Source organism: Amblyomma americanum, chromosome 10, assembly GCF_052857255.1.
Source record: "Amblyomma americanum isolate KBUSLIRL-KWMA chromosome 10, ASM5285725v1, whole genome shotgun sequence".
NCBI classification, from domain to species: domain Eukaryota; kingdom Metazoa; phylum Arthropoda; class Arachnida; order Ixodida; family Ixodidae; genus Amblyomma; species Amblyomma americanum.
This window is the reverse complement of record NC_135506.1, coordinates 105,012,206-105,039,972: the sequence shown is the minus strand read 5'-3', so window position 1 is coordinate 105,039,972 and position 27,767 is coordinate 105,012,206. Positions and strand designations below refer to the sequence as shown.

The window sequence follows — 27,767 nt, the reverse complement described above, 5'->3', positions numbered from 1 at the left end:
TGCGAACAAAAATGGGTCGCTTGAACTGTCAGTTTGAAATCAAGAAGCTGCAAGACGCCTTCCTGCGGGACTTCATGGGGGAATATTAGACCCGAACCATTTCTTGCAAACACTTCAAAGACCCTCGTCACATATTCGTCCTTTAGGGACTCAGCAATCACTAGAAAATCGTCTAAATAACGGAGAATGCGTGAAATAGCTCCAACTAGATGACTTTCAATCTTGTTATCAACCTGGCTTAAGAAAATAATGCTGAGGACTGGGGCTATTGTTGTCCGTATGCCCACTCCGCACTTTTGCATTGAAACTTGATCGTCCCACTCGACGTAAGTGTTGTCGAGGTAAAACGACAGCAATTCAAAAAAAAAAAGACTCTGTTGTGATCCCTCATTTATTTACAAACTAGCATTCGTCATGGTCATGGTCAGTGTTACATACTCCATCAGTTGGCCATGTGGGAGTGAATAATACATATCAAGCAAATCCACACCGAGGCGAGTGAGTGGTACAGGTTCATTATCGAATAAGAACTAGTTCGTCCAATTGCCTAGTTCGCCGCACGTTCGGGCGACAAAATATGGGGCCACTCTGCGTCCGATCGGACGGGAAGGCGAGCTCCCGTGCCACCTACACGCAGGCGTTAACTCGTACGCGACACTTTTCCTCAACGAGTGGCGAAGAGTCGCCGCTACAGCAGGTTCGCACGAAATATGCACTGGCAGAGCACACTAGGGAACAGTTTATTAACCTTACGCTATGTAAAGCACACTGGGGCAGAAGGTTGTAGCCGATAGAATACAATTTCGGTGGGCTCACGAAGCTGTCTCCGTTGACCGACGTCGGGTTCGTGGCTGGGCGGGAAGTGAGGGCTCCATTCGGTCTCGCAGGTCCCAGGCAGGCAAGAGCTCCAGGTTTAACCTGTCGAGTATAGCCGAAGTAGGCGTAATCGCTCAATCACGAGCTGAGGAGTGTTCTATTCCCTAAGTGGCCAGGGAGCTGTCGTACATCACGTCATTTTGTGGGGAGCATGTTGAAAAGTAAGAGTCCCATCTCTTCCCTCTTCTGTTCGCGGGCGCGCGCTGTCTAGAGACCCCGGAGCGCTCGCCGCTGGTTCGGGGGAGAGCAGCGTATGCTTGCATCCCAGTTATCTGCTAAACGCCATGACTTACGAATTTTTTTCTTGGTTGGTATTCAACAAACAGGCGTCTCTGTCAGGCGACTGCGGCTTAAAATAATCTTGTTAGGAGTGATCGATTTTTCATTTTGGATTTAACCAGGTTTGGAGCGCAGATGAGGCGAAAGGGCCCAGTTTTCATCTATGCTATACGAAGAGAATTCGCGAACTGCGAGACGCGGGAGTGGAAACTGCATAATGTTACAGCGTGTTAGGACTCCTTACAAGTAATGTGTATGAACAAGTAATGTGTATGAACAACACGAGAACAACGCTTAAGGAAATGAACTGCAGCCGACATTAAAACCCACTATGGAAGACGTGCCGTAATAGAATACTGTACCCATTTGGCTAACGACGTGAAAGAAATGCGGACACCAGTGCGCACATCGATAATCAAAAAAAAAAAGTATAGCGAATATAACTAACATATGGATTCTTTTTGTGACTGCCGAAATCTGTCGATTGTAAATAGAGAACCATTAAGCCAGCTGGAGCAAAGTTACAGGGAAGCTCCAAAACTCGAAATGTTTGGCTAGTTACGGCTTGCGTTAGTAGTATTCGCAACGAACGAAGGTCGAGGCCCTTTGACGCTTTCGCATATAGCAAGAAGCTTCAGCATAACTCCACAGGAGAGCTTTGAACGCCGCCCATATTGATAGAATGCATATATTTCTATCAAAGTACAGCTCGGTGCCATCGAAGACACGCATCACCTCATTAATACTGCAAGTTGACTGACGCGTTCAAATGAACGACCGATTGTTCAAAAAAGATGGGGTTTTAACTTCACTTAAATGTGTGACGAGCGAAAGCGCGGTGACGCAAATTGTGACGCCACAAGCGACACCATAGCAATGATATGGCGCAAATCTCAAAGTTGTGAACAACTTTATCTGGGGTGGGCTGGACCAATTTTTTTGGAAATGACCTGGGTCAAATTTGGAGATCTTCATCGCGTCGGGCACGGTCAATTATGATTGGACGTCGGTTTTGGTCCAAATCCGCCGAGGTAAAATTTTGAAGGTGGCCCGGGCGAAATTATTTTTTCGAAGATATTCCAAATTGAAGGCCATGGATGAACATAGGAAGTGAGTCCGGTTTTAACAAGAGCAAGGCGTCGGGCCAGTTGGCACTGAGTACTAATAGCAAACTGCGCGTGAAACAAGAACACTGAAAGAGACGCGCTCGTGGGCGCGTCTTTCTTTCTGTGTCGTTGTTCCACCCGCTGTTTTTTTTTCCGGTACCCAATATTTAAATTCTTTGAGCTCATTGAGTCGGCTATCCCGCATTACATAGTCATCAAATAACGTCCTCGCTGGGTATGTTATCTTCGCCAGAATCAACTTAACTTCTTCCATGTCATAAAATACAAGAACGGCGTCAGTATTTATAAATAACAAATGCGAACTGCGCCAATTTACAGAACGCAATGCGGGAAAGCCAGCTCAACGAGCTTTCAAATACCTATGTTTGACTTTCGTTATTTCGGACCACATTGGCAACTGACAAAATTTCAAAATAGGGCTCACCTTCTGTGTGAACGCCCTGAAATGTTGCAATCTCTCCCTATAAAATGACAAAAGTTGATTTGTTGAATTATAGTTAATTAATTGCATAATTAATGCCGCCTTGCTGTACTATCCACCTGACTTAACCGCACTGACGTCTGTCTGAAATAGCCCTCGCCAATCGTTAAAAAATCACTGTGTGTATGGCAGATAGTCAATGAAAGCAGGAATCAAGGAGTGTAACCTCTCTTATGAAACGACATGCATAATAAGGCAGCGTATTACGGCTCCAACATACGGACGCGGCGATATATAATTAGGTGGCGACCATAGACACATACAGCTCAGGGCAGATTTTCGTGTGGAAGAAAGTGTGCTTAACAGCCTTAATTTTGCAGCAATGAAATAAGGTTTGGTCGTTTTAACAAACCTACTGATTAAATGACAGCAACACACGGGTATTGGGTACCCAATGACCGAGTGCAAATACCTTCATCTATGGATTACCAAGTTCCAGAGGCACCTAAAAGAAAACGAGCATGTTATGACAACCAATAGCAAAGTGAAGGCGTCTATAATGAAACAACGGAGGGCATAGCAGGGTGATATCACCTTCGCAATGGTTTTTACTTTCACTTTTTTGGAATAAAAAATTCTTTGCGGGTGAGGGGGCAGCCGTTTCTCGGCGGCCTTGTGTTCAGTTAAATTCACGGTTTTGAGAGACAGCTTCAGCGCACAATTAATCAGCCAGGCGAAGTCTGAAGGATGTACAAGTCCCAGCAGTCATGTCCTTCAAAGCCTCCAACTTTTGCAGGGCTATGCAGAAGGAATATCTCCAGTGCAACTACACTCCTTTCCTGATCGTCTCTGCCGCCGGTTTCACAATGGCGACGACCATGTACCTATTCATATACCACCCAGGTGAGCTCCGGACTAGTGTCGCCATCAGCTGACAGGTCCAGCTTCCTTAGACAACACCTTTAAGTTTGTGGTAGCTGTGAGAATATTGTAAGATACCATTATCAACATACTGATGGGAATTTCCTTATCTTCCGGTTCGCTAAAAAATCCTGGTTGTAGTTTTCCCTGCGCGTGTATCGAGTAGTTAGGGCTGTGATAAAAGCCAGTGATGTGGATTCTGACAGAAAATAGCCGAAAAGTACAAGCATTCCGAGCGGAGACCTGCGGATATATTGATTCTTATGGTACAGTCTTACGATATGCGAAAAATTGCGTTCATAAACAACTTTCGGTTGCACAATGGCCTTATCCAGAATTTCTCAGCTTATGTTTCCCAACCGCGTCCACATACCTCTTTGCACTGCCAGCCGATGCTGCCTCGTCCCAGCGAATCTTGAAACCTCCTCTTTCTACCTGTCCTTCTGGCACCTCGTGCAACATTGGGCTAGGCTCACTCGAAAATGCCCGGGCGATGTTTTTTAGGTTGTTCCCGCTGGCGGCGTCTCCAGATACACTGGGCCACAGTTCTGACAGGCTCTCTAGGCAGCTGCTGTGTGCCCACTGGGGACTGCAGGCCCAGCTCATCTCAGAACAACCGCCAAAAGAAGTGAAAAGAAAACTTGCTTTGATCTAGCTTTTACGGCCAATTTTTGAGGCACAACCTCCTGTATTAACTTCGCCAATATTGCCATTTTCTAATCGTGCTGGCATTTATCGAGAAAGCAAGAAAACAAAGGAACCTGCGCCAAGAAACATTTACCAATTGTAACAGAAAAGAGAGAGAGAGAGTAGCCGGGCAAAAAAAAGCTTGAGATTTGAGCTACGAACGAAGCGGAAATGAGAAAGAAGTAGTCAGTGTGTAAGCGGAGTGGTCGCATCTAGCACATTCTGTCGCATGAGAGTCCAAGTCTTAGCATTTCTCGAGCGATACACATGCTATCAAGCGCTGCAGTTCCGCCGAAGTCTAGTAATATAACGGCCTGTGTTTACAGAAGGCTCGAAGGCGTGTTGTAAAAACGCTTATAAACAAAATACGGCTACAGCAAGCAACATTTATTTTTTTATATTTATAAGGAAATGTTACAGCGTTTTGCTTTACATAAATGTTCGCATAACATAATTTTACTCCATAATGAAGGACATGTACAGGACTTGAAAAATTACAAAATTACAGACCAATCACCTTTCTGCTCGTTTAACATAACGTATTTACTAAGGTAATCTCCAATATAGTTGGGACAACTTTAGACTTTATGAAACCTACTGATCAGGCAGGCATTCGTAAAGGGTACTCGACAATACACCGTATTTACACTGTCAATCTGGTGACAGACGAGTGTGCAGAATATAACGAACCTCTATAAATAAATAGCCTTCGTAGACTACGCAAATGCACTTGACTCAGTCGATGCGTATGAAGTTATGCAGAAGTTGGGGAATGAGGGTGCAAATAGCGTATTGTGAAAATACTCAAAAATGTCTATAACGCCTCTACAGCTACCATAGTCATCTATACACTAAGCAATAAAGTTCCAATAAGGAAGAGTGCCACTCAGGTAGACACGATCTCGCCAATGCTATTAACAGCCTGTTTACAGGAAGTATTCAGGGGCGTGGATTGGGGACAGTTGGGGATAAGAGTTAATGGAAAATATCTCAATAATGTACCATTCGCCGAAGACACTGCATTGCTAGCCATTCAGGAGATGAGCTGCTGAGCATGATCAGTGAGTTAGCCAGGCAATGAAGAACAGTGAGTTTAAAAATTAATATGCAGAAAACCAAATTAATGTTCAACAGTCTACCAAGGGAATAGCAGTTCACAACTGGCAGGGAGGTGCTGGATGTGGTAAAGGAATACGTCTACTTGGGACAGGTTGTTGATCCGGATTATGAGAGGAAAATAACTAGAAGGATAAGAATGGGGTGGAGCGCATATGGTAGGTTCTCTCAGATCATAGAAGGCAGTTTACCAATATTCCTCAAGAGATCAAGGGGAAACTGTACAAGAACTGTACCTCACCGGTACTCACCTGCGGGGCAGACAGGTGGAGGCTAACAAAAAGGGTTCAGCTTAAGTTAAGGGCAACACAGCGAGCCACGGAAAGAAAAATGCTGGGTGTTACGTTAAGAGACCTAAATCGGGCAGAGTGGGTGAATGAACAAACGCGGGTTAACGACATCCTAGTCGAAATTGAGAGAAAGTAATGGGCGTGGGCAGGACATGTAATGCGAAGGCAAGGCAACTGACAGTCCTTAAGAGTAACGGAAAGGATTCCAAGACAAGGTAAAAGGAGCACCTGACTGCAGAAGGTTAGGACGGCGGATGAGATTAAGAAGTCTTCGGGGATATAATGGCCGCAGCTGGGATGTGAAATAGAGAGGTGAGACAGACCTCGGCCCTGCAGCCAGTGCACGTGGTGAGGATGATTATCATAAGGAATTGTTGTAAACACAGAGAGTTTGTAGTTAATTAATTCCACTGTATGACTTCCCCAGCCACTAGACGACTCATCACTCTCTTTCCCGCTCCTTAATCTGCCATAAAAGTGAAGAGGAAGTTTCCCTCACTCCACTTTGCCACTTTCCAATCGAAGGAGGTGGCAGGTGTCGCTGCGGGCGCCGGCTAAGATGGCGGCAAACTGGAAAACGAGCTAACAACTAACACTGTAGAAGCGAGACAAAGATTTACATTGCAAAATTTCAGGTATTCTTATACATGAACTTAAGTATAACTTTACACAGAAATACCCATATGCAATGCACAGCGGAAATAAAAACTCGAGCAGGAATGTTGTGCACCTATTTTCTGATCATAAATGAAATTCATCAGTGTTATCACTTAAAGCATGAGTGTCATCAGAAACGGGAAAGTATTCCAAAACGAAATAGGCAAAAATCAACTGTGTGCTGTGTAAAGGAATGGGTTAATTTGAGAGACTAGGGAAAGGACTTTGTCGTGCAGTGGGCGTAGTTCGGCTCATGGTGATGATGAAGTGCTGCAAAAAGATTAGTGGGCTCTGAATATAAGAATACATTACATTTCATTGGAATTGTGTTTTGCTAGTTAAGACAAGGAACGTTTTAGAAATAAATGTTACTTGAAGCTTGTTATACAACAGCCGACATGAAACAAGCAGAGTTTGTATTTAACAAACTGCATTGCTGTCTTCATTTTTCAGATCTCTGGGACGACTTGACCAAAAAACGTAGGCTGCTTTGAAAACATCTTCCTTACTATTTCGGCCCATACAAATTACCAGCGTGTGTTTCGCATTCTGTTCAAATAGGAGTATAAGAATAACTGTTTGATACATGTACGTGCGGACAAAAGTAATCAGAGCACGCCGCACAAGAAAAAAACAATGTCACTACGTGTCAGCGCCGCCTAGCAGAGCTGTGCGAAAGCTCAAAACCACCACGCGCATGTGCAGGTCCCCAAACGGCGCGACCGTTGGATTGCTCCGCTTGCCTCACTTTAGGCGGGAGTCAGTGTCACGCTAGTTTTATTTATTTATTTATTTTTATTTATTTATTTTCATTATTTATTTACGTACATAAGGGCTCGGCGCTAAGCATTACATAGGAGGGGGCCCGGGGGTCGGTGGGTAGATAACAAAAATACAGAAGAGTTCACTTCATACATAATAGAAATATAGGAAAAACAAGAATGAAAGAACAGAGCGTGAATTGTCAATTAAGTCGGTGTTATACATCGTAGGCATGATATAGTGTGCAATAAACAAAAAAGATATGTACACGTACAAAGGAAAGCACAGGTACAAGGCGGCAAGTTCAAAGAGACTGCAATGCTGCGCCTGATTCAAGGAATGTTAGTAACGATGAAAGGAAAGATGACGAGTCGTTAATAGCCACAATGTTACTAGGTAAAGGATTACACTCACGCCAAGGCTAATGTGGAATTCTGATATTTCTTTGTGCGGGCAAAAATTGTTAGAATTTTATGCGCATGGTCGGTACGAGAATATATGTGATGTGCTGCTCTAATGTGCCTGCGTGCGAAAGATGACTGGTTGTAGCAGAGGGAGTGGAACAACGATAGGCGAAAGAATTTTCGTCGTATGTTAAGGTCCAGAAGATTTAGATACTGTTCAATTGCAGAAACGCTCTGGTATGGGGAGTACGACCATAGAATAAAGCGTGCTGCCTTATTTTCCACTGAATCTACAGAGCTGGGTAGGTTTTCTTGTTGGGGATGCCATACCACAGAACAATGTTGTAATGATGCCCGAACTAGAGGTTTGTAGGCCTGTAGTTTGATATCAGGGTTAGCTAGGGGTAGACGACGTTCAAGAAAGCCTAATTTTTAAAAATATTTGCTAGTAATATACTCTATGTGGCCATGCCAATTTATGTGCGGGCGAAGAACAACGCCTTTTTATTTGAAAGTTGATGAGCGCTCAATGACACTGTTATTTATATTGCAGCTTCTTACTGGAGTCTTATGGTGTGAAAAAAAAGCCATCTGTTTGGTTTTATCGGTGTTTATTTGCATCTGCCAACCACTGCATCAAGTACTTAACCTACCTATATCTGTCTGCAAGGCAACAATGTCATTAGGATTAGCTATTTCTCCATAAACGATACAATCGTGAGCGAAAAGACGTATGGAGGAGCTAATGTCTGACGCGATGTAATTAATATGAATTAAAAACAGAAGTGGGCCTCAGACGGATCCTTGCGGTACACATTATTTAACATGTTCAGTTTCATATATGATGTTATTAGCAGATACGGATGGTTGCCTTTTCGCTAAAAATTCTTCAATCCACTTTGTAGTAATATGATCAAGTTGCAAGTTATACACCTTTTTGATGAGGCGCTTCTGGGCTACCCGATCAAAGGCTTTAGAGAAGTCGTTCAAAATTGTGTAAATGTACAAGGCGCTGGAAATTTTGCAATGTATAACCGTTACTAATTCAAGTAATTGTTTTTTAGATAAATGCCGGTACCGAAAACCATGCTGATTTTCAAGTAGCAGGTCAATTGCATTAGGACGTTTCAAGATGTGGGTAAACATTTTGTGTTCCAGTAGGTAGCTGCCAGCACACTGACGCAAGAGAAATTGGTCGACAGTTGTTGGGAGTTGTAATATTCCCAGACTTAAATATTGGTATAATCAGTGCAGATCGCGAACTGAACGTAGCTATTGTTCACAGACTTCTGGAATATAAATGGTAACAATAATGCGGACTCGTCAGGAGAAGTTAGCTTTAGAAGCTTAGTACTTAAGGCGTCAGGACCGGGAAGAGAAATGAAAGCCTATCAATCGCACGAAGAACCCCATCTGTTGTGATAGTGATAGGATTAGAATGATAAGCAATGAATACAACGGGAAGCTGAATGTACTCAGGAATAGGTGTCTCTTCTGTAAATACTTTGCTGAAATGACTGTTTGGATGTTCCGCGCTTGCTTCTAGGGGGACCAAAATTTCATTTACGTCCTTTAGTGTTATTAACTCGCTTGCATCTTTAGGGTTGACAACACGCCAGAATTTTTGGGTTTGTTTTTAACAGGTAAGCCTTTGCTTTTTTATACTTTTTCCCGCAACAGGTGACAGTTCTTTATACCAATTGCCAATCACGGGGTGCGTTATCCTGGGTAGCCTTTCAATATGCCCTTTTCTTTCTGTTCAGATGCTTCCTGATTTCCTTCGTGAACCAGGGAGCATCAACTCTTGTCTTGATGTGAGATTTTGTTACGCAGTGTTCTTCAATTTCCTTCAACCTGTCGTGAAACATTACCCAGTTTTCATTTGTGTGCGTTCTTCGAAGTTATGCTCGAATGCGGGTTCGAAGTCAGCCAGCATTTGGCTGATTTTGTCTTGGTCCGTTCTGGCGTAGTTCAAGATATATTTTTAATGGCTGCTTTAGTGTGAGCCTGTATCGGTTGTCAAGAGTGTACAACGCTATGGTAACTTACATATTCTAACTTATGCACTTCTGTATTGTGAGGTTGATTAGTGAAGATCAAATCCAAGATCTATTTCCCACGTGTTGGCTCGTACACAAGCTGAGTTAGATTGCATAGGTCAAGAGCAGTTCGAAAGTTGTAGCAGTGAGACAAGCTTCCCTGGGAATCTCCAAATAATGTACGCCAGTCAATAGCAGGGTATTTAAAACCTCCTCCTAAAGTAAGGATGCAATTCGGGAATTTGTTCAAGAATGAAAAACGAAATTCAACAAACTCAACAAAAGTTTGCCCTACAGGAGCAAAGCTTTAGGAATTACGTAAAAAATCAAAACACCCAAAGAGTCAATGACGCTAGAGACAGACTATTTAACGAACGAAGGTTCGGCACAGAAACCCAGAGTACAACCAACTTTAACCAATCATGGCAGAACACAAACAACAGCAATTAGAAATTTGGTAGTGGAACTGCAGGGGGTGCAAACGCAAGCAAGGCCTCCTCCAGCAATTTATCCACACCCAAGCAACCCCACCAGACGTAATCATCCTGCAGGAAACTAACAACACCCCCGCACTAAGGGGCTATACATGTCAGGAAAACGGCCGTACGGCAACGCTCATAAGCAACAAAGTAGTAGCCATAGTGCACGACGAAATTAAAGATACCCAGATAGAACACGTAATTACGGAAATAATACCCAAAAAGAAAAGGAAAGCCAACAGCACCTTTATCGTAAACCTATACAGCCCGCCCAGCCAGACCAAAGGGGACTTTATCAGACTCTTTGCGGAGGCGAAAAAGAAGGCGGGACAAAACGCACTGGTAATTGCGGGCGATTTTAACGCTAAAAGCCCAAACTGGGGCTACCCCAAAGAGGACAAAAAAGGGCGCGGCATATGCACGGCGGCAGAAAACGTGGGTTGTGAACTTCTAACCGACGAAAATCAACCGACCAGACAGGGAAACAGCGCGAGTCCAGACACGTGTCCCGACCTAAGCTTCGTCAGGGGTGCCAAGAACGCAGAGTGGGAGAACCTGCTCGAGAACCTTGGCAGCGATCACTACATTCTAAGAATCAGCCTTACGGCGGAACAAGTTAGGAGGAAGATTGGCACGGCTCGGCTAACAGATTGGGACGCCAATAGAGCGCACTGCAAGCAGCTCGAAGGAGGGACCATCGAATCGGCGGAGAACTGGAGCCAACAACTAAGACAAATCCAGGACCTCTACACCAAAGAGGTAGTTAGAACAGAACAGACACCCGAGGTGGACAAGCGGCTACTAAGGCTATGGGAGGCAAGACGCGGACTCACCAAGCGGTGGAAGAGACAAAAACTCAATAGAAAACTCAAAAAAAAAATTGCGGACATTACCAGGCAGGCGGCGGAGTACGCGAACCAGCTGGCAAGACAGGGATGGCAACAGTTTAGCAACTCGCTGAACGGCACCCTCCGCACGGCTAGGACGTGGCAGATCCTCAAGGCCCTCTTGGATCCGAGCAAAAACAAATCGGAAAGCAGCAAAGCGATACAGCGGCTAACCCATCAATACCAAGGAACAGACGAGCAACTACTAGAGGAAGTCAAGGTCAAATGCTACGGCAAAGACCAAGTCGAAAGTTATAAAGAAGAATACCGCGGAGAAGACAACCCCACGATGGACAGACCCATCACGAGAGAAGAAGTGATGGAAGCGGTCGCGTCGGCAACAAAAAACACAGCGGCAGGAGCAGACAAAATCCGAAACTCCTTAATTCGCAACCTCAATGACAAGGCAATAGACCAACTGACCAAATATCTAAACACGCTATGGCAGGAAAGAAGAGTTCCGGCGGAATGGAAACACGCCGTCGTCGTGATGATCCCGAAACCAGGCAAGAAACTACAGATAGAGAACCTCAAGCCGATATCACTCACGTCGTGCCTGGGGAAGCTCTATGAGAAAATAATAACCAGAAGAATCCAAAATCATGTAGAAAAGGAGCAACTGTACCCGGACAGCATGTTTGGGTTCAGAGCCAACCTATCCACGCAAGACGTGCTACTCCAACTCAAGGAAGAAGTGCTCGAAACGATGCCGAAAGCGGGCGAAGACGTGGTCATGGCCATCGACATAAAGGGGGCCTTTGACAACGTGAGCCACGTGGCCATCATGGAGGGCCTGAACAACGCCAACTGCGGAAAGAGAACCCACGACTACGTCAGGGACTTTCTCAGCAACAGAACGGCAACGGTAGGGCTAGGCGAGCTAAGAAGCGACGTCTTCCACACCCCGTGTAAAGGCACACCTCAAGGCTCGGTCATCTCGCCCGTCCTCTTCAACGTGGCAATGATTGGACTAGCAAACTAAAGAAGATCGAGGGAATTCAGCACGCGATGTACGCCGACGACATCACGGTCTGGACCACCCGGGGATCCCTAGGCGAAAAACAAGAAAGGCTGCAAGAAGCTGCCACCTGCGTGGAAAATTACACAAAGGAAAGAGGACTGCGGTGCTCGACAGAGAAATCGGAGCTCCTCAGAATCGGCAGACATCCCACACAAGCAACCCTGGAAGTCACCCTCGAGGGTCAACTCATAGCCGAAAAGAACATGATAAGAATCTTGGGCATGTGGCTACAAGGCAGCCGCAAATGCAGTCACACCATTAGCCTGCTAAGCAAAGCGGCAGAGCAGGTGGGCCGCATGATCAACCGCGTCTCTCAAAAGAGATACGGCATGGGAGAGGAAGACACCCTCAAGCTAGTAAACAGCCTCATAGTCAGCCGAGTTACGTACTCCCTGCCGTACCACGCAACCACCAAGGCGGAAAGAGAACAAGCCGACACCATCCTGAGGAAGGCTTACAAGACGGCTCTCCACTTACCCAGAAACACGTCAACCGAGAAACTGCTACAATTAGGCATCAGCAACACTTTCGACGAACTCGCGGAAGCGCTGCTGGGAGCACAAAAAGTCACACTAAGAGGCACTCCTGCGGGACGGGCGCTCCTGAAAAGGCTGGGTCGGGACACTCGCGGACTGACAGACAGATACGCGGAGATGCCGGACTACCTTAGAGAAACCTTTAACGTTAAGCCCATACCGAGAAATATGGACCCTAACCTTCACGCAAACCGACGCAAAGATAAGGCGGAGTACGTAGAGAAAACGCTAGCCTCGGAAGAAAACACAGTATACACGGACGCTGCCGTCTACCCGTGCGGGTCAGAACACGCAGCCGCACTGGTAGTTGTCGACAGCAAAGGAAGAATGCTAACGAGCGCCGCAGCAAAAGTCGCGGGCGCAGCGGAGGCCGAGGAAATTGCCGTCGCGCTGGCGGCAGCAGAAGGCTACAGAGCCGCTCGCCCACTCAACATACTAACAGATTCGAAAGAAACGTGCAAAAACTATACAAAGGGCAGAGTCAGCAAAACGGCCCTCAGGATACTCGGCGGGGTAGCCCCTGCAGGGTTGGAAAAACTCAGACATAATTTAATTTGGATCCCAGGCCACGCGGGAATAGAGGGGAACGAAAGGGCAGACAGCTTAGCTCAAGGGGAAGCAATCCGAGCCGGGCAGTCACACGCCCCGGGTCTTCACCTTCAAGCCTGCGAGGGGGGATACACAGAACTTTTAAACCTATGCAAAGGCGTCAGGATTAGATACCCGCCACCACACAAAGCTCTGACAAAGGAGGAGGCCACTGCTTGGCGCAGATTGCAAACGAACTCCTTCCCCAATTTATATATACTAAGCAAAATGCACCCATCGCAATACAGGGACACCTGTCCGTGGTGCGGAGCCATACCCACACTCTACCACATCACATGGGAATGCGAACGTAACGAGGCATTTCACAAACACAAACACCCGAGTGCGGAGCAATGGGAGAGCCGTCTCACCAGCAGGGAGCTCACGGCCCAGAGGGCCTTTATAGAGCACGCGACCGGTGCAGCACGACTCAGTGGAGCCTTGGAATAGGGGCCCACCCTTGCTGAAAGAAGACTCTAGTCACCGGCGCAAGCACGAAGACGACGGAGCCTTCGATCCGCGAATCCCTTTGGAAATCAATAAATGTTTTCGCTCACTCACTCACTCAAGAAGCACTCAACGGCCCAGTGAAAAGAATCAACGAAAGTTTACCAACAGTCAGGCGGCCGATAACAAACACCGATTGCGTAGGTGATACCACTAAAACGAAACGTCACGAACATCAGTTCAAGAGGCGTGTTAAGAGGAAACAGGGGCGGCTGATAGTCGCTTCTTACCTCGATCATGACGTCTTCTCCTCTCGAAGTCAGTCTATCTTTAAGAAATATTGATAAATGGCTTGGGAACAATAGGTTAGCATTCGGTATGTCTCCTGTCAGCCAGGTTTCAGTGCCAAGAACAATATGAGCTGCACATGTGTGCATCATTGCTTTTGTCACACCAAGCTTAGTAAGCTACGGAAATTGGCCAGGAAGATGGATACATTGCAAGCGGTTTTTTGTTTGTGTTCATTTTGACCTGCTTGTCACGCCGACGGGCGGTCGCCAAGAGTAGAAATCAGCGTAGAAATCTGTATAACTTGGTCAGTTGCAGCGTCGTAAGGCTACAAATTGTCATGAACTTTGACCTTATTAAAATTGTCAGCATTGCGCTCATTTTCAGTTTTCTTGATTTTGGCGAAGTCCCGCAGCTTTTTATGTTCTAACTGAACTGGCGGAGAATAGTCTTCTTCCAGCCATAGCTTGGGCGACACAAGTATCAACTTATGGACGTTGCGGAGGACTTTATTTTTTGCCTTGAAGTTTAATATTTTGATGATTGGCCACTGACTGCCAGCGCGTCGTTTTCTTATACGGTGCGCGCGTTGAATTTCGCCTATCTCGACTTGAAGGTGAGGTGAGAGGAACTATCGAACATCTCGCGCTGTTTCCGTGTTGTCTTCCTTGTCACGTCCTGGAACACCTTTAACGAGCATGTTGTTCCCTCTCATTCGATTATTCAAATCATCAACGACATTAGTCAGTCTCTGCGTTCGCGATAATGAGCATTTACCATCTTTGACAGCACCGCTGACAGTGCAAACGTCGTCGTTGATTTTGGTACACTACTCACACTCCTTTCAGTGACGCCAACCCTGTCTTTTAAGTCTTCAATTCCCTTCTTTATTTCATTGAGCGCTGTTTTGGTGCTGCTAAAGTACTATTAATTTTCCTTATGGAATTTGTTCAGCAATGTCAGAACATCATCCAACTTCGGTCCAGGGTTAGCCTCGACATCACCAGCACAGAGCAAAAGAGCAGCAATGCACATCAATGCCAACATTGCAGTAGGTTTGGGAAAATTACCGCTTATGAAGTTATATTCTGCACTGAAGCGCTGATGTTGCCTCTCACACTTCGTCGAAACGCTAGAAAGAAGCCGATGCGGGCCCTGTATGTGTTTACTTCAATACCTATAGCGTTACTCAAATACAGCAAGGCGAAACACAATGGGGATCACAACATAAAACCGACTACAGTACTAAGGACAGTGATTAAGACGTCATGACTATAACAGTGAAAAGAAGAGGCGCTCAGTAGTTACCCGGTGTGGTCGCAAATCCCAGGGAGGCAGAGGCGATGCCGTCCTCATATAGCTGGTGGTGGCGCTGTTCATAACGGTAAGTGCAGTTATGACGGAGCAGCCAGCTTGCAACAATCAGAACTGTTAATCGTGTGGTCGTTGACTTGATGGCTATAACAGTGAAAAGAACATACGCTCAGTAGCTGCCACGCGTGGTCGCAAGTGACGATGATCGGACGGCCGCGCCCTGTGTAGCGAGCGGGCATTTCGGAATGCTGCGACGGCTGCTAAGGTCAGTTTGCATAGGTGGCGAAGTCGGAGCTCGAACGCAGTCTTGAACCAAGCGTCAGCGACATCAGTAGGACTGCGCAACTGAAGCGCCAAAATGATGTGTGCAGACATGCTCAAAAAAGAGAAAAATAATTGGCTGCATGTTTGTAATTTGAAACAGTTTAATACACAATTTCAATTACTCGTTTACATTATTTAACTGTGTTCATATCATTAGAAATAAGAGCGCTTTTTTCATAAAATAATATGTATATCTGCATTTCCTCAAAGTATCACCAAGCCGCTCTAATGCGATCCACCTTTACTATTCTGCGGCTTGCTTCCAACCTTGCTTGCTTGGCGTATCTCTTCATCTTGCCACTTCGTTGTGGGCGGCTGCTAGCCTTTTATCAGCGTTTTCTTCAAGCGCTTGCTTACTTTTTGCCCTGGTTCTTGTCGCCTACGTGAGCGCGCTTGTTTTATGCCACAGCAGCCGCAGTTCTAGCCAAATGTTTTATCACTGCCTCTTCGGAAAGGCGGTGCAGTTTGACACGAAGAACGCACTGCAAGCGAAGGACTGGCGCTTCTTAGGAATGAGTGAAAGTGAGAACTGTTGTCCTGGCATCGCACTGCACCGGTAGGGTTTTACAGTTCCTTTTGTACTGTGATATGCCATTCCCACTGAGTGCCTATACCAGCCAAAAATGCCTGTCCTCCACGTGTTCTATAAAGCGGCCCTAATTTCACCGAGAAAGGGCCGAACAATATGCATTCTTGTGTCATTTATATGTGTCAGGAGGCAACTAGCTCGTTCGCAGCTCGTGCAAAGTTTGAACATCTATCGTAGGCTAGTGCAGCAACCTCTTGTTGTGTCACTGTACCGAGTTGTGAGCGTTATGGTTTCCAAATAGTAAATTAACTTCGGCTAAAAATTTTCTCTGTTGCCTCTTTATGCGAGCCAAACCCAATTGACACAATTCTGTCACAACTCAATGCTCACAAACTCGAATACTCAAAAGCAGCTCTTAAACGAGAATCTATCAATATTGATATAACTGTACTCCCGGGCACAAACAGAAATAGTTGGGCCGGTTGGTATGTTAACGGATTGAGCTCCAGCGCGACACACGACGCAAAGACGAAGAAAGACACAACGAGCGCGGTCTACTAAAAATAACGTCGGAAGTTTGCGCTCGTCGCGTCTTCTTCCTTCGTCTTTGCGTCGTATGTCGCGCTGAACATCGAGACAGTCGTGGATTTATTTCTCTCGCTAAAAATCACATTGATATTACGTCATGCTTTTAACTATGAGGTCATTAATTAGTTTTCCGCAAACATCGCAGAGGGCGCTGGTACGCACCATAAGCCGCCATGTTTTGAACGCATGGGCTTCTATGGCAGCAGCGCTACCACTCTACATCTAACCTTGCCGCTGCCTTGATACGGCAGAGCGCTCGGGGACGGCGCTGCCATCAACGTTTTTAGATAAGGACATTGGCTACCATTAAGCCGCTTCGTCTGAGACAGCCAACGTTTGAGACAGCTGTAGGCGCGTTTCCGCCACAAATAACCGGCGTGCTTCGAACATTCGTTGCCGCCAGAACTCGTCTGCGTATCGCTAGCAACCAATCGCCTTCGAAACACTCCACGTACCGCCGCTGTTTCGGTTCCGTCTACATTAGTTACCATGCGCTGATGATTCGCCTTGCCCCTTCGAGGCGCCGAAGCAGCACCAATGCGTGCACCCTGTCTGTCTCTCGTGCAGCACACTGCCCCTGCACTGGAACCTGCTGTTATCGCCACTGAGACAGCGCGCTTTGTTTCGCACTGTCATGTGCGGAGCAAAGCTTAGGTGCGTGCCCCTTCGGATCCTGTGGTGACTATAAGCAGCCGCAGTCTCTCTTCCTCACGCGAATGCTGCGGCAGCAGTGCGTCACTGTTGTGCGCTGCCTGTCCGAAATTCGGCTTGCATACCAGTGTGCGTCCGCTGATTGGAGAATGAACCACGACAGACTGCAGCCGGCAATTCTGCTTTGTCCTAGCTATATTGCTTCACTTCTACGGGTTATCTTTTAGAGATCGGTCTGTTTTATAGTATTCGCGTTGCGTTGCAATCCAGGAGAACCATCCAGAACCTTCTGGGCCAGACTCGCTATCCTTGCGAAGCTGGATAATTCAGGAAAAAGCGCTAAGATCGGCGGTTTCCGCTTATATTAATCTGAGAAACTAGGCCAGGTTGCAGTGCAGGAGTAATGTGCAGCAGGACTGACTTACAGGGCGAATTCATTGCTGCTGCGTAAGCGCCTCGTAGGAGAAAGGCGAAAATCAACGCTGAGTTAAATATACCCAAAAATGCGGCGGTACGTAGTGTTTCCAGCATGTTTCGTCGATAGCGAGACATTTGAGTCCCAGAGGCAACAGAAGTTCGAAGCACGCGGGAAATTTGCGGGGAAAATGAGCCTACAGCTGTCTCAAAAGAAGCGGCATAATGGCAGCGGCGCCCCCGCGGGCTCTCCGGTATCAAGGCAGCGGCTTGCGCATTCCGAAATGCCCTCTCGCTACGAAACGCGCAACCATCCGACTCTATAGACTCACAATCATAATGATCGTCAGCGCGACATTGACGCCGGTCCAATGCAAGACAAGCAGAGCAATTGGAGGATCAGGACGGCGCAGGTTAGGGGCGCGCACACGTGCGTTAGGATTATGAGCTTTCGTCTGGCTCTGCTAGGTGGCGCTTGCACGTTTTTTTTTTCTTGCGCGCGCTTCGTTCACTGCTGTCCGTACCTGTACTAATGAAAGTACGAAAGGACGGGACATCACCTTGCTTCTGCGGTTTGTTTGTGCCCTTCTTTTTATACCAAGGCGAACTTAAACAAATGCAATATTATTTCCCAACTACGAGAACACGGGAAAGGCAGTTTAAGGGTTATGGCTAGGGGTTCGCTTCTTCCGTAAAGAAAACCTACAAAAACCTGTTGAGTTCAATATTCTCGCCTGCATTTTAACCGAAGATAGTCAGTATTCATGACATGCACGCCGCAGGTCGCAGGTTATACAGAACTATTTCCACCGCGCCTATGTCAAAGTACATATTACATAGGCGTGATGTGTCAGTGGTATCGTTGGATTAAGTAGCACATACGCGCGTTTTGAAGTATTGCTATGCTACGTTACAGGCCCCTGCAGATCGGGAGGTTGTACTTCTTCGCCATACGTCGTCTTCTCGAGCAGCGCTATGAGCTGTTATCACCCGTCTAAGGTACTTACTTGGCAAAGAAGGCTGAAACGCGACACCATGTGAAAATTCACCGCAAAATTGCATATTCTATCTACCACGACGGCTAGCGGCACTTCCGTCGCTGCCGTCAACATGCAGACTGCGTGAGACCCCGTACTCTCGCCCAGCGCAGCGCAACCACTGAAGCGAATATGAAAACCGACCTCTAAGCAGTCAACTTCCATTTGCGTTTTTCTCTGATGGGTCCATGACATAACTTCACTTATTTTCTTTATTGGAGTCAAGCAATGTTTTTAACATGGTATATATTGCTTTAGTTACTGTTTAATCGAATGGTTGGACACACTAAAATAACAAGCTAAACTATAAGTGACTTTTTGCCACACTGGAGAAGCAGACTGTAAAACCGGGAAAAAAATTCGTTTCTCGTCCATATAAAACAATGATCGCCAAAAAAGCCCAGAACTGCTTTGTCAAGTAAGCACAAAAATAGAATCGCGGAATTTTGAAAATATAAAAGCCGAAAGGTCAACCCATTGTTAGGGTTTACCTACTAAGCAGCTCAAGTATGTATTTCAGCGACTTGCCTACGTCGGACTTCGTGCAGGGTTTTCACTGTTGTCATCGTAACTCTTATAGGCTGCAAAATGAAACAGTGACCAACCACCACTAATACGCCCCTAATCACAGAAACTACGGCGGGTGGTAGCCATGCTCATTTTCCAGCCGGACAGAGACTGTCATGCATGGTGATATAACCTAGAATGATTTCTGGCTCGTAGACTTCTATAAGCCCGTTTATTTTGCTCAGGTTGAGGACATCAGTATGCTCGAATTATAGTCTGCTCTTTTCTGTACCACGGGGAAGATTGAAAATACCCGAGTTGTCATTTCAGTTACCAGTCGTTTCGCCGTCAATCAGCTTTAAAAAAACATATTTTGTCCTTGGCTTCTCGCTTCTGTGCTGTACTTTCGAGGAAAGTTAAAACTGTTTGGATGGACAAGAGGCAATGAAAAGAACACCATACCACTGGCAGAAGGCAAAAGAATATTCAGTTACGACTTTTGTCCGTAAAGTTTCGAGACTGACTTATATTCTTCTGTAGAAATTATTCTCCCAAAACAAATGCTGGTGCTTTCGTGTAATGCCATCTTTTCGGGCTAATCTGAGCTATTTATGTTAATTGCTGGGGTAGCAGCTAGATGGCAGTACATATAGAAAAATACGCTGTCGCTAGTCGTCTGAGAATCCTACGGTGAGTGAATATGGAGAGATGGACGTCCACGTCGAACAGCGTGTAAACATAAAATTCTGTGGGAAGCTTGGCAAGATAGCCACACAGACGTATGAGCTCCTTCGTGACGCTTACGGCTACGCGACATTATCGCGAGCGCGACTTTTCAAATGGCACAAGAGGTTTGTTTCAGGGAGAACGTCGGTGGAAGACGACACAAGGCAGGAGCGCCCTTCAACCTCTCGGGATGAAAATAACGTGCCTTGAATCAGGGAAATCGTACAGCAAGACCGCAACATTACAGTCCGCATGCTTTCAGATGCTCTGGACATTAGTAAGACAACATGCCACCATATTTTGCGGGAGAACTTGCGGAAATGAAAGCTGAATTCCAGACTTGTGCCGCACTCCCTCAAACAGGACCAGAAAGACACGCGGGCATCAGTGAGCGCTGATTTGGTTTCCGAGACAGAGAAGCATGCTGCATTCGTCGACAGCATCAGTGCTGTAGATCCTCAAACAAAGAGGCAGAGTGCCGGATGTCGGTCCACAAGCTCTCCGGCACTGAGAAAGGTGCAGCGACATAAGACTAAAACAAAGACGATGCTGATAGTTTATTTCGATGCCAGAGGTGTCATACACCATGAGTTCGTCCCACAAGGGCAGACGGTGGATCAGGAGTTCTATAACCGCGTGCTCCAACACACGCGTGATGCACTGCGACGCCGTCGCCCTGACTTAAGGGCATCTGGACAACGGAGCCTCCTTCACGATAACGCAAGGCCACACACTGCTCACGGCGGTACTAACTTTCTCGCCAAGCGCAGCATTGCTGTACTCCCTTATCCGCCATACACGCCTGACCTCTCCTCATGCGATTTTTTGCTGTTTCCTCCTGGGAAGAGAGGCCTAAAGGTCGCTGGAGGGGGAGCGTGGAGGCCATTCAAGACGCCACGACAAAGGAGCGGACAGCCCTGCCAAAAGGAGCGTTTTATAACTGTTTTCAAGTCCTCAAGAAGCGCTGGAATGTGTGTATAGACTGCAAGGGAGATTACTTCGGAGGGGTTCTGCATAATTGATTTCAGTGTTAAACGCATTTTTTTAATGAATCCAGTCTCGGAACTTTACGGACGAAGGTTGTATTTGCCGCTTGTCCTTTTCGTGTAGTGCGAACGCTGCTTGAGAAGAAACAGCTTGCCCTCAAGAACGGCGTACTAACGTGCTATACTTCTTAATCCATGTGCATAAGAATGACTAAAGGCGAGACTGCATAGGCGTGCTGTAACCACACGCTTGCAGGCCAGCTTGACAGGTCTTGAAGGCATCACCTCACGCTAATAGCTCCCGCTACTCTGCGAACCTGTGAGAGGAAATATAAGCTGAGATGGTATTTACCGTCATTCATAAACGGGCACCTATGTATCCAGCTAGGCACGATTGAATTACTGAGTGGTTACTTGTACATACTTCTGAAATTAATCATAAGCCAGTCATGTACAGGATGTACAGGTATCACGGAATGTATCAGGCCGTACAGGTATCAGTCATGTACAGGTATGAAGGAACGTACAGATGAAATGGTTTAAGGTCTAAGGGGGTTTAACGTCCTAAAGCGACTCAGGCTATGAGAGACGCCGTACTGAAGGGCTCCGGCAATTTCGACCACCTGGGGTTCTTTCACGTGCACTGACATCTCACAGTACACGGGCCTCTAGAATATCGCCTCCATCGAAATTCGACCGCCGCGGGCGGGATCGAACCCGCGTCTTTCGGGCCAGCAGCCGAGCGTCATAACCATTCAGCCACCAGCGGCGGCTGCAGAGATGAAATATCTATGCGTGTCATTATACTGCAATGTTAGGTATGGAAAGGAATGTGCATCAGCACCGACATTTACGCATGTTTCTATGCATGCAGGCTTGAGTTTCCTTGGGTGCAGGAGCACCGTTGTCAACTCACTTGCAAGGAAACCAGCCACAAATTACAAAATTTGGTGCACAAGAAATACGCAATGTGAATGAAATAAGTGCGATGTAAGCCAAGGCGAGTCAAAAGGGTGCCTTAACAGTGACCCCTTCTGCTGGCCGACGTCGTCCACTTACAGCCCAATTCCAATCCATTCCTAACAATATTTGTTGTCCTTACTTGAAGTGCAGCAATAAAATGCGTTAATTACTACTTCCCTACCCAAAGATAATTCAGGGTTCTGTAATACTGGTCGCAGCACCCTGCAATTGGACGCACCACCGACGCAGAAGACATATTAGAGCAAGCATTAAATGTGTCTGGGTCTGGGATGGCGCTGAAATGGCATCGCGCACTGTGTATACTACGCTCGCTTGGCGAAGACCTGCATCAGAATCGAGTGGCGAAGCATACAACCCTCGAATGCATGTGGGCACTACACTATGGTCTGAAGAGTAACTGATTGGGCAAGTAGGTTGTTCATTATGAAGACTGCAGCGCTGGGAAACACGGACAGCATGAAGGAGACGCCGCATGTGCTATGTGGTGCCTCCTTAATCGTATCCGTGTCTACGAGCGCTGCAGTCTTCACAATCTATGGTCTGCCTGACGATGCAAACACGCGATTCATGGGGCTTCCTGGGTGCAGACACACGGGTGCTGCTGCTCTCAAAGTGCCGCCAAGAGGAAACGCTACGCTGAATTGTAAAACGACTGTGCGAAGGAGGGCGGCAGCGATAGCTAGTTCTACCGCTCCTGCGAGCATTCAAGCATGAGAACGCATTCAAATTAGTGCAAGCGTGATAACGATAAGCTTCATTTCGTATCGCTGAAACAAATTCACGCGCGGAAGCACTACTTCACGAGGTCTAACCGGCTCAACCAGTTTTTGTGAAGCTCAACCTTAAGGATAACGTTGGCTTAACAATAAATGAATAAAATATAAATATTGGCGCGACTATGATTCAAACCCGCGGTGGCGCGAACAGTTCAGCTCCACTGGCCACTACTCGACAGCACTGTGCTATCGCCGCAGCAGGTGGTGCCTCGTGTTAAACTGCGACACCCTCTCGTGTTGTCCAGTGCGCATCGTCTTCTTCATCAACTAATACTACTGTCGAACGAATAGACAAACTCTTGTTGTCCTATACAAAAATGGTCGTCCTCATCAACTAATACTGCTGTCGAACTAACATCGCCATCAGACGTGTAGATGACCCAGCAAAGCAAAACCATGGACCAACTACGCAAAACACATGCATTCGCGCTTCTATGTGGTTAACTACGTTTCACTTAATTCGAACTTTCGCCGTCATTGTGCGAAGGTATAGAACTGGGTATCTGCAAGCAGAGACGGTGGAATCATCGTGTGCAACACTGATGCAGGCTTACACATATTGCGTGCTATGACATCAGATATATTGCTGACGCAATGGCTCGAGCGAGCATTCAGCCAGCCTGCACGTATGTAGAATATTTCAAGAAGTATGCCAGATTCAATAGACCAACTTCTGAGACCAAGGAGTCTGCAGTACAACTTGAACAAAGATATATGCCTCCACATGAATGTGCATATTTAAGCTCAGTTGTTAACGTGTAACGGTAACTTTTAACTGCAGCACTGACATTTCTCGATTTATTTATAATTCCTTATAAAACTTAGTGTCAACCTGTGGTTATGGCACCCGAATGCTTTCAAATGAATCGGTTGGGAAAACCTGTGCCCTCAAAATATTTGAGCAGTTCGACGGCATGGAACACCAGCATCATGCTCAGTTTCGGCCACGTTAAATGAAACATGACAAACTTTCGCGACAAGGCAGTGAAAGCACCTACATAAATAACGACCATCGTATGAAAAGTTGAGCGTCTCTACAAATCGTTTCACGTAAATCTGTCCCACTCACCTCCTGACCAATGTGACCGGGCACCGTTGGCAGTGAACTAAGAATCAAGAAAACAAACATCGTTTCGCTGCAAAATTTAGGATGGAAACTTTCCAGACAAGGCACTTCCAGCGAAGCACGAATCAGACACACTGGGAAGGTACGTAAAGAGACAGCTGCGTACAACCTCCTGCATTTGCAATTTCTGCGACAATGTGAGAAAAAGATAATGCACGAGCTTTTTAAATATTCCCAATAAGGGCGCTATTGCGGTTCCGGTCTCTGCTTGGTCCTTCAATTACCATCGTTAAAGGCAGTGAGCTCAGGTTTCGCTTTTTTCGAGGCACCAGAAGTTAAGGCTTGTTGAACACACGCCCAATGCACCTGTAAGCACCTCTGAGTTTAATGTGTGTTACTGGTCGCGAAGGCATTGTTAATCTATACCCGACGTCACGACGTCCACGTTGAAATGGGAAGTTCAATCAGAGTATTCTTCGCAGAGGCGCAAAACAGAGCCAGAAAAGGAAAACAGAAAATCACTGATTTACCTCTTCTGGAACTGATTACACTGTAACAGAAACCCCCGCACGCCCTTCCATAACTTCGTTTGTAACACAATGTACTCCAAGTTTCTTTTTCACAGTACTCCTTTAGCATTGATGCGTATGAATTCACGCGCGCTTCGTAAAGAAAATAGCTGCCAATGGGCGTTGTTTCAGGTGCAAAATTTGCCTCTTCCGTGAAATTCGCTCTTTCCTCGAAGGCCTATAATGAGACCAATTCTATGTTTTTTCTTTCGGATTGTGCTTCCTCCTGATTTCCTGCGATTTACGTCTGCAGAAAAGAGCGCTGGCGAACGTACATCCCTCGAACCGAAGTGAACATACGCGCATATGTGTTTAGAACGCAAGAACAGTTAATAAAAACACAGATACAGGGGAATAAACATTATCGTCCATGCTCACTTGAGAGCAACATTACCGTACAGTGAACGCATAAATAAAGGTTGAGCAGGGGATTTGGTTGCGCCGTTTCTGAAATGGAAGCAGCCGGTACACTGGGCAACTGAAGTAATGTGTTTATGGGGTGGGGTTTCAATAGCGGAAGATAAATACGTTCTCCTCGCTTAATCGCGGCTGAGCCATTTCAAATCATCCCGGACACCCACACTGATCGCGTACGCTACCGAGCGCACGCCGACACACTGGCTGACACAGGCATTTATTGCTACAGCAACCATAACGCCAGCTAGCAACAAAATGCGCAAATGAATCGAGGTCGTCCGACTCACCAGCAAGGTCACAAGAGAATTTTCGCCCACGCTAGGCAAGGGGATACTCCGAAACCGGACAGGACGAGATGCGAACGACGTTCTCCCACCACTTCCTCGCCCCGTTGGCGAAGACAGGAGCGCGCGTAGAGCAGTGCGCATGCGCCGAAATCCCAAGCCGTAGAGAGCGTCCTCTCCCGCGCACGCGCAGCAGTAGTCACGTCATCCGTGGCGCTCGTCTCGCTGCGACGCCGGTGCCCTCCCCTGTTAACAAGTTGAAGCAACTAACCAGGGAGGATGCATAACGGTAAAGGAAACCAAAGGAAATGTCGTGAGGCAAAGTCCCCACAATGGACATTAAACAGTAAAGAGCGACCTAACTGATACCAAGCTCGTGATAGAAATTTTCTCCTTCTTGTACAGACGCTTGCAGTGTAAAAACCGGTAGCTTGTTGCCTTGAAGGCAACCGCGAGTTAAATGCACACTCTCTGCACTGGGCTTTGGTTTTGATTTTGGTTTTGAGGAAGAGAGAGATTAAGAGAGAGAAAAAAAACTTTATTCTCAGTAAGAGCATGGCGATCCTCTAGGCTTACTTTAGCCGCTCCAGGGGGACGGCAGTTTAAGTCTGTCGGCGACCTACTGCGCTCTTACCTTCGCCCATTAATGAGCGTCTGCGTCCGGGTTGGCGAGAACAGCTTCCCAGTTTTCAAGCGTGAGAGATATGACTAGATCGGCCGGAGGTGGATCCTCCGTGCAGTCCCAGGTTATGTGGGGTAAGGTGGCAGGCTCGCCGCACAGCTGACGATACGGATTTACCAAATTGGGAAAGATACTGGAATACGTCCAGGAGTACGGATGAATAAAACTTGTTGCTGGGCGAGTTGGTGGCACATACTTGAAAAAAGATGTGGCGCAAAAGAGACGAGCACGGGTGGGAGACACGACAAGGACGAACGCTACTAACACTGGCTTTATTTTCCGTAGCAGATGTCACTATATACTTGTACACATCGCATGCGCACATGACACTAGGGCGGCTCTGGGCTTCTTGACAGAAAAAGAAAAAAGGGGAAAATTGATTACATATCTACAATCAAAGAGAGTTTAAGAAGAAAGGAAGAAAGAGGTGCCGTAGTGGAGGGCTTCGGAATAGTTTCGACCACCTGGGGATCTTTAACGCGCACTGACATCGCACAGCACACGGGCGCCTTTTGCATTTTGCCTATCGAAACGCGGCCGCCCCTGCGTTTTGGTGAACTTGTAACTTGTATCAAGAGAACCAAAATATAACATAAAATGTAATTGAGGGACGCGAACGATGTGATGCAGTGAATGAAACCACGTCACAAACTTTGCGCAGAGCAAGACAACGAGTATTTCAATGGCAGCTGATTTTTCGATTGTAAAACTTTTATATCCAACAGTTTGAGGAACTGTACGCCCCTCGCCTAAACGACGGCCAGAAGGTCTGGCTTCTGGCGGCGTCTTCGGCCAGTTGGACGACTTTTGTCTGAATCTGCGGATCGGAGCTGAGTAGGCGAGCCTGCCATTGGTCAAGCGACTTTATTTGTTCTCTCTCCAGGAGGGCAATAGGGTATTTGCAAAGAATATGCTTGAGATCCGCTTTTTGGTGACATAGCTTGCATTCAATTGAATATTGTTCCGGATAATATACACTACACATAACCGGGTTCGGGAATGTATGAGTTCGGAGGCGTCAAGAGCTGGCCTGACTCTTTGTTAATAATTCTTCACCGGAGGAGGGGGGGGGGGGGGAGAAGGGGTACTTAGCTCTACTGAGCCTGTAATGTTGTGTGATCCCTCGGTAACGCAGAAGACGAAAAAAGTTTAACGGGACACTTAAGCTCTGCCTTAAAGGCATGACGCGGCAGCGTTAATGGTTATTTGATACTGTTTTTCTTAATTAGTACCTGTTTAAACTGCCCACTCAGTAGCGTAATAAGTAGGCACACACACTAGATCGCCTTATTCAGCACAGGACACACAAGGTGTCCCTTTAACGTGTCGAACAAACGTGCCTCAACGGCCCAGGGGTAGCGTATATAACTCGTAACCCGAGGTTCATGAACTCGATTCGCAACTGATTTCCCCAGTCTTCTATTAATTGTAATTTGCTTTCCAGTCTTATCTGTCGTAATTTGATTTCAGTCATGCTACGACCCCACAGTCACAATTTAACTCGACTTTCAATAACTTTCATTTCAAGTATCAGCTTGTGACGTAACAACCCTCCCGACCAATCCTGAATTAGTGTGACAATGCGCGTGGATTTTCCTCCGAAGGTCCGCTCTAACACTGTCACGTTAAAAAGGAGTGAGGGTAAGCTTGTCGGTAAACAGAACGCAGTGTGAGGGCAGTCGATGTTTTTTTGTTGCACCGGCTACACTCACCGGCTCATTCGGATACGCTCTAATGCTTTGTATACAAGCTTGGACCATTTCCCTCATCTGTGATGCTAATCGCCGCAAACTACGTCCGCAGTTAGGCTGCTGATTGGCGTTCCTGAGGACACCGAGGGGGCGCAGCGGATACCGGACAACACGTCGATTCTTTTGACCGGTCAGTGAACACTTCTTACTACGCGACGAAAATTCCACGATAAATATTCCCCAAGTTCACCTTACAGTCTTACACAGCAAAGTCTTACTCAGCAAAAAACTGCTGCTTTCGTTTAGTGATTGGTTCTGGATAGATAAGGAAAATATCGCTATAAACAATTGCCAAGGCAATGCAGCCTTGAAGGGACAGAGGCGATAAAATTTTGCG

At 46.6% G+C, this 27,767-nt stretch overlaps 1 long non-coding RNA gene across 1 annotated transcript; it reads left to right on the top strand.

Moving 5' to 3' along the window:
• The first annotated feature begins 3,502 nt into the window (after positions 1-3,502).
• Positions 3,503-27,560, top strand: LOC144107757 (uncharacterized). The gene is made up of 3 exons (XR_013309375.1): positions 3,503-3,606; positions 6,828-6,854; positions 27,483-27,560. It is a non-coding gene; the product is annotated as an uncharacterized LOC144107757 (long non-coding RNA).
• Positions 27,561-27,767: the final 207 nt, after the last annotated feature.